The following is a 7,319-nucleotide window of genomic DNA, read 5'->3' on the forward strand; positions in this document are numbered from 1 at the left end:
CATGGGAATACCTCTCTAACCAAAAATCTTGCAGCAGATTTTACATACACATGGATGGATGGGCCAGCCTCAAGCTATCGAGAGAATAGGCAGACAACAACAATCATATAACGGAAAGTAATGCACCTGTCAACCATATCAGTGAAATCGATATGGAGGTCCGTGAAGGGCCACATGGGTCGAGGAAATGTTGCTTTCAAGGTCTTCAATGTGTGTTTCCTGTATTAAACAAATGACACATGGATCAATTGGCCACAAATGTACTTACATGTTCTGATAAATTGGGGATATACCAGTCCTTGCTGATATCAGTGGCAATGTGTTGCTTGGATGCATTTTGAGGTAGTGTAGTTGGTCCAGGGCTATGAATAATAATTTCAAAGGCATAACTACTTTACCTGTAATGTGTTGTCTCCATATCAGGTCTGTGCACATCCCCTTTTGACCCATATTTCCTTTTCCTGCTGTGGGGCTTGTCCTTGTGATTCTATAATGTATTCCCCCGGGAGTGAAGTATAAGCAATTGAGGTTTCCTCCTGTTGTACTGCTATAATAGAGGCTTTCTCTTTCTCTTTAAAAGGCAGGTAAGCTGCCTGTTTTGTGGCTGCATCTGCAGCTGCCTTGCAAATGAGATTGTGTCTGTTACTTTGGTGTGGGCAGTGCTCTTTACAATAGCCATGGGGGACACTTTAATGCATCTATCAATCTGGATAACAGGGCTACATGCTGTACTGGGGCTCCATCCAACTTCCTGAACCATCTGCTGCACCATCTGGACAACCCAGAATGTACTGTGGAGGTGAAATATGCTGAGTCGGAATATATTGTAACTTTATCATACTCTGACATCTCAATTGCTTCAATGAGTTGTGCTTCCTGTGCTGAATAACATGAGGGTAATTTTTTTGTTATCATTATTTGATATTCCTCTTCTTGTCACTTTGCATATCTCAATACTGCTGACCCTGTGTGCCTCTGCCCATTCTCCTGATTGATTGTCGATAACCCATCAATGAATAAAGGCTCTCCTGTGTCGAGAGCATCTTTACTTATTTTGGTACCTTCCTCTGTTGTGCCCTCATAGACTGCACAATCATGTACTTTATCTTGTAGCTGCACAGGCCTTGCCACAATTGTCGCTGATTGATAACATGACACCTGTCAATGTGGATGGAAGTATTGGATAGTATCACCTCATTTCCTGAGGCTCTCTGAGTGGTGAAGGTTGATTTGGATTTTTCCAGGATGGCAAAAATGGAATTCTCCACATATAGAGTTACTAAGCATACCATCATTATTGTGGATGATTTCTGCACTGCAAATTCTGCGACTGCCAGAGCCTGTTCACATGGAAAATGTCCTTACTTTACTGGTTCTAGGAGCCCACTGTTGTACGCTAAAGGTTTACGTCCCATGGTTGTGTGTTGAGTAAGGATTGCTGTCATTACCTGGCCATCAGAGTGTGATAACAAATAGAATGGTTTGTTGTAATTTGGTATTGCCAATACAGGACATTGTAATTGCTACTTTGAGGCCAATAAAGCAGTCTGTCATTTAATCTGTCCACTCAAGGGATCCTTTAGTTTTCTGTGCCTCTTTCAGTGCCTGGAGTAGGGACTTGATGTAGGTTGTGTAATCAAAGATTCGTGATCTTAAATAATTACACAACCCCAAATACTGCTGCATCTCTTTCACAATAGTTGGCTGGGGTTTATTGTGGACTGCTGCTCTATATGGGGCACTTCTCCTCCCTTAAGAAGATATTATTTGTCCCAGGTATACTAGTTCCTTCTGGCAGTACTGTATTTGTCCTTGTCAACATTGCAACCCTTATCTTCCAGTAATTTCCAAAGCTGTATTGAATCCTTTCTGCACTGTTCTTCTGTTGTACTGCAAACCAAGCAGCTTTCTACTCACTAGATTACTATGCTTGGTACCTGCATGTGCACTCTGTTGACTATGCGTGGGGACTCACAATACCCCAGAGGCAAGCAAGTGTGTTCGAATATCTGACCACGATAGATGAATGCAGTGAGATACAGGGATTCTGGGTGCAGTGGGATTGAAAGAAATGCGTTCTTGAGATCAATCACAGTGAAGTGGGTCGCTTTTGTGGGTATGTTACACAGGACAGTGGCTAGATTGGGTACTACTGGGAACTCTGCCTCAAAAATGTTATTTAAAGGGAAGAGATATTGTATCATCATCCAAGAGGATCCTTTTGCTTTTTTCACAGGGTAAATAGCCGTGTTACATGAGGATGTGGATGGCACTATAATGCCTTGTTCAAATAATGCAGCAATGGTGTCATATATTCCTTAATCAGCCTCCATGGACAGTGTGCATTGCTTCACTCGATGCAGTATTGTACCTGGTTTGAGCCTGATATGTACTGCTCCTATGCTGTTTAGTAGCCCTGCATCATGGGTGTTGCCAGCCCAGAGGCAGCTGGGCTTTGTACTGTGTCTTCATACAAATGTGATGGTGGTGACTTGGCAACTAATACCGCGTGTGGCACTTCTGTGTGTTGTATCACTATATGACAGGGTATGCACATTTCAAACACCATTTCTCCCTCCTCCTTTATGTCCTTGAACAAACTTTCATCAGACACTTCTCTTAGTGGTACTGTGGGATCTATGCAAAGGATAGTGCACAACTCCAACCCATCCTCATCCATTCCTGCTAGGATCACTGCATATTTTCAGGTAATCACTGCTTCTCAGTTCAGTTCATTTAGCCTTTATTCAATATAGATCTTTAGGCACCAAAATACCAAACAACTCAATTATACATTATTGATTATAAAATGAAATAAAATAGAATAAAACCTTGGCAGCCCTACATTTGGTTGGAATTGATAGAATATACATCTCTTAATAATTCCTTAAAACAAATGATTTATCAAAAATGTGTAAACTGTGCACAGTATGCCTGCCAAAACTTGAGTAAAATTGCCATTGCTAGCAATAACTTTCTTCTGCCACAGCCATGACAATGGATATATTTGATGTTCCACTGTACCACTTCTATGTGTAAAGTGGAAATGGTGCCTGGTACCTTTTCCTGTGGGACAGCTGGTCTGAACAAGAATTACGGAGGTAGGCGGAATATCATGTTCTGGAGTCTGGGTAGCCATACTATCAAGACACTAACTCCATACAGAAACAGCTGCTCGTGTATGGGCACTCATCGCACAGTGTATGTGCTACATTATGCTTGGAGACCGGCAGCTACTCTCATATAAGCACACTAGCCCTTTGTCTGAGAATGATATGGTCATTTGTAACTTGCTTAACAGATCTCTACCCACAAGATTGACTGGGCTTTCTTTGGAATAAGGTAAGGATGAGAATATTTAGTGTGCACCTACAGTTATAGTTAACTCTTCACTGAATGGAAGCAGCCCCAGTGAATCCCGGCGTGTTCATACTTTTGTTGGTCAATGGAAATCTCTCCTCCATGATACAGGAATTGGTGGCCCGTGTGTCGACCATAAAGGTGATCATTCGGTCTCCTATTGTCACTGCCACCTGGCATTCCTCTTCCGGGTCAGGGGTGACAGACAGGACTGGACATGTCAGATCTCACTGTGGGCTGTCCTATTGTGGATACGTGTTTGCCCCTGTCAGCTGCAAAGCGTTAACCCCCAGGACACTTGCTCCAATGAAGTGGGTTACTGAACTATGTGGTAATGCATTTTGCTCCCATGGGGGAACATTAGCTATAGCACAAGCCTTCTCCCTGGGGGTCTGCACTGCATTCCATGTTTGGTATTGCATGGGCTGCTGCTGTGTGGGCACCAGGCGTGTCATTGTGCAGGGCCTGGGACATATGCAGGAGCGATTGCTTGAACTGGGCCTGGGGCATAGGGGACACTGGAGTTGGCATCAGTATCCTGTGATATGGGTGATATTAATCTGGTGGTGTACCGGGGTGATACTGCATGGGAGGCCTACTCTGACACCCTCGCACAAATTTCCCTATTGTTCCAAACATCCAACAGAGTCCTCCAACCCTCAACCTTAACTCCCCAAAGCCTACCCCCTTCCTCATTGGGAACCACTTCTCCTTGCTTGAGAACCTCCTGCATCCCTTCTTCCACCTCTTTGCCCCTCTCCCCATCCCTGCAGTTGTTCCCACTCCGTTTGCCCTTCTGCTGTATTAGTAAGTACTCCTTCCATTTTTACTTTTGCAAATTCTTTCTGTATCAGTTTGACTTTTGTTCTCTGCGCTTGTACCTCAGTCTTTTTTAATTCTAACCTCTTTCACTGTGTGTGCCTGTATCTCAGCCCATTCCTTCGCCTCTATGCCCACTACTTGTGTGGGCAGCCCCCTTCACAACACGTGGTAAAATGTGTTTATGTTTTTATACCTTCAATCCCCTGTCTCCTTGCGCCACGTCTCCTGAATTGAATGAATGTGCAGCGCTGGGTCCTCCTCTGCTTTCATCATACATGCTCGGATCAATCCAAGGGGCTCAATTCATGGACTTTTTGCACAGTTCAAAGTGACTTTGCACTGCCGACACACACCCTGATTCATGGAACTGTGCAAAGTGTATTTTTGCAGTGCAAAGTCAGTGCAAGTGGTCATTTTTGCAGTACAAAATTACTTTGCACTCACTGAAATGTAATTGTAATAATGGCCACCTGTATTGTTGTAATGTTCACAAAAAGAAAAGCGGTGCAGTCATTGTTCCACAGCTGCAGGGTGCAAGGAAGCATGCATGAACAGTTTATCTTTGTAGTGTAGCTGTGAGAAATTCACCCATCCGCATGGTGGGTGTGTAATCATCTGAGCTTTTTACACGTTTAATAAAATGGAATGAGGATAAACCAACCCCAAGAATATGGGTGGGGCTAATCCACACACAATTTCCTATGCTCACTCCACAACAAAAGGACATACCCTTTCACTCTGGCATGGACACAGCCTACAGGCACAGTCTGCCTCGGTCATATTTAGCTGGAATGTGACAGCCAGGAATACATGATGTAATCTCCAGGAAGTGGGAGGACCAAAGTTCAGGTTCACAGCACAGGAACCTGAGGTGGAGGATCTGGTAGTTTCAGATCTGAAGGACTTTCCCAAGATGTATGAGTTTACATCAGCTTGGGCCCAGATCAGACTGACTTCTTTAAGGCCCAGAAAGAGTGTCCCACTCTAGCAGGCCTGCAGAAGCAGGCGTAAGAGCAGGATAATGGAGAGGCCCCTGGACTGTTCAACCTGTACTGGGAGGATGGACTCCGGTACAGTGAGACAAAAGACTCTAAGGGTGAAGGCACTGGAAGGTTGGTGATTCCCCAGTGCCACAGAAAGTTCCTTTTCGATTTGTCTCACCAGATTCCTTTAGCAGGTCATTTGGGACTGACTAAGACATCAGACCATTTGTCAGCACACTTTTACTGGCCCCTACATGGCGTAAAAGTTAAGGAATTTGTCGTATCCTGCCCGACTTGTCAAGCTTCTGGCAAGTCAGCTGGTGCCACAAAGGGCCCCCTTAAATCCACTACCCGTGGTTGGGAGCCTTTCGATAGAATAGGCATGGACATTGTGGGTCCTTTGGATCCCCAAACCAGCTCAGGGAACAGATACATCTTAGTGGTAGCAGACCACACCACTAGGTACTCTGAAGCTGTCCCTCTGCCACGCCAATAGGTACTCTGGAGCTGTCCCTCTGCGGAGCATCAAAGCCCCAGTGGTTGCGAAGGCCCTGATTGGTATATTCTCCCATGTTGGTTTCCCCAAGGAAATCGTTTCTGACAGGGGAACAAACCTCATATGAGCGTATATGAAGGCTATGTGGGAAGAGGGTGGAGTCACCTACTGGTGTCCACATCCTTCCATCCACAAACGAGCCGGCTTGTTGAGCAGTTCAACAAGACCCTGAAAGTCATGCGTATTGGAAGCGGCTGTTCGCTTTCCTTCAGTGCGGCAGTGCGGCTTCACACGCGTTCTTCACGCTTCTAGGACAGTTATTTTAATCTCTTCTGTTCAATATCGGATGGGGACACGAGTGGGCTGCCATCTCATTGCTCCATATTTATCTTGTATTGTCTGGATCCACTCACACCATTTGGCATCTGTGGGGAGGGAGAATCCAGAAATTACCTGTTGTGATTTAGGAGCGGGCCATCAGGCCAGTGAAAGTGACTTTTGATGAGTACACTTGAAGCTTATTGAAGTGTACAGACTGCCCTGAAGTGGGAGAGCAGAATATTCCCAGTTAGAGAGTATTGGCCAGAAATAGTGCCCTCTCAGGAGCTTGGAATTCCCAGCGTGTAGGGATTTCTAGAGACTGGGGTGGTCCACAGTGACTGTTCAAACCGGGACATGTATGCAGTGAGTGCTTCCGCACCCTGTACTTTCAGTCAGAGCACACTGGGCTCGGGTGGCCCGAGGCTAGGCAATTATATGACCTACTGGCATAAGCCCATTACCTATCCAAATCTTCAACGTTTAATACTAACACGCATGAGAAGTAGCTAGTAGTTGGCTGGTGTCCTTTCATATTTTTGACCCATCATTTTAAACTACTATAGCTTAATAGTAATTCTTATGTGCTGCTGTCGCCCACTGTCCTTTGGCACTAGTTAAACTGCAGAAGGTAAGCAAGGGACCAGTGTGTGCGCTCTACACGCCTCTAAGTTTGTTCAAGTGGTGGAGTTTGAGCTGCGTTGCTAAGGTCAAGTTCTGTGTATGTCTACACATGCACAGTTAAATGGAACATATTACTGACTGATGACCAGCAAATCACGCTCCTCCTCTAATTCTACAGTATTATAAAAAATGCATTAGAAGTTATGTGTAAAAAACAGAAATAATCCATGTGTTTGGGGTGTTTAATAGCACACTGAATCAGCCGACACGTGTTTAGACATAAGCGTCGTCCTCAAGGCTTTCAAATGTTTGTCAATGTGGGTTGAATCCCAAATCAAAAATCATACTGGATTGCTTTGTGAAACGGTTAGTCCAATGGGATTGATTGACCAAATCGTCCTCAATCGGAAACTAGAGTGTTCGAGCTGTTGATTGAAAGAGTCGATCTAAGCACAATGGTTTCATGCACCAATTATTGTCTGACAGGTAAACTAAGAACATTGCCGCAGGGATTGAACCCGGATATATTGTTGCTCCGAACTTTCTTACAGGGGTAACTATTCAAACTGAGACTGGTCATAAAATACTCCTATGTACAACCTAAGGAGCAATAAAAGAAGGCAAACTACCATGACACATAAGGCCGGGCAGACTTAATACATCAATAGGAGATCGCAAGGGCACTCCCGCTAGCTCCTGGTAAATGTGAAACCAAT

General features: G+C 44.7%; 1 long non-coding RNA gene across 1 annotated transcript in view; it reads right to left on the reverse strand.

The window, feature by feature from the left end:
* LOC138473631 (uncharacterized) overlaps positions 1–349 on the reverse strand; it is a 61,863-nt gene extending 61,514 nt beyond the window's left edge. The window contains exon 1 of the long non-coding RNA XR_011268823.1: positions 127–349. This is a non-coding gene — a long non-coding RNA (uncharacterized lncRNA). The remainder of the gene's footprint in view (positions 1–126) is intronic.
* Between the last annotated feature and the right edge of the window lie 6,970 nt (positions 350–7,319).

The sequence above is a fragment of the Ambystoma mexicanum genome, chromosome 8 (genome assembly GCF_040938575.1).
Source record: "Ambystoma mexicanum isolate Mex_15411 chromosome 8, UKY_AmexF1_1, whole genome shotgun sequence".
Lineage (NCBI taxonomy): Eukaryota > Metazoa > Chordata > Amphibia > Caudata > Ambystomatidae > Ambystoma > Ambystoma mexicanum.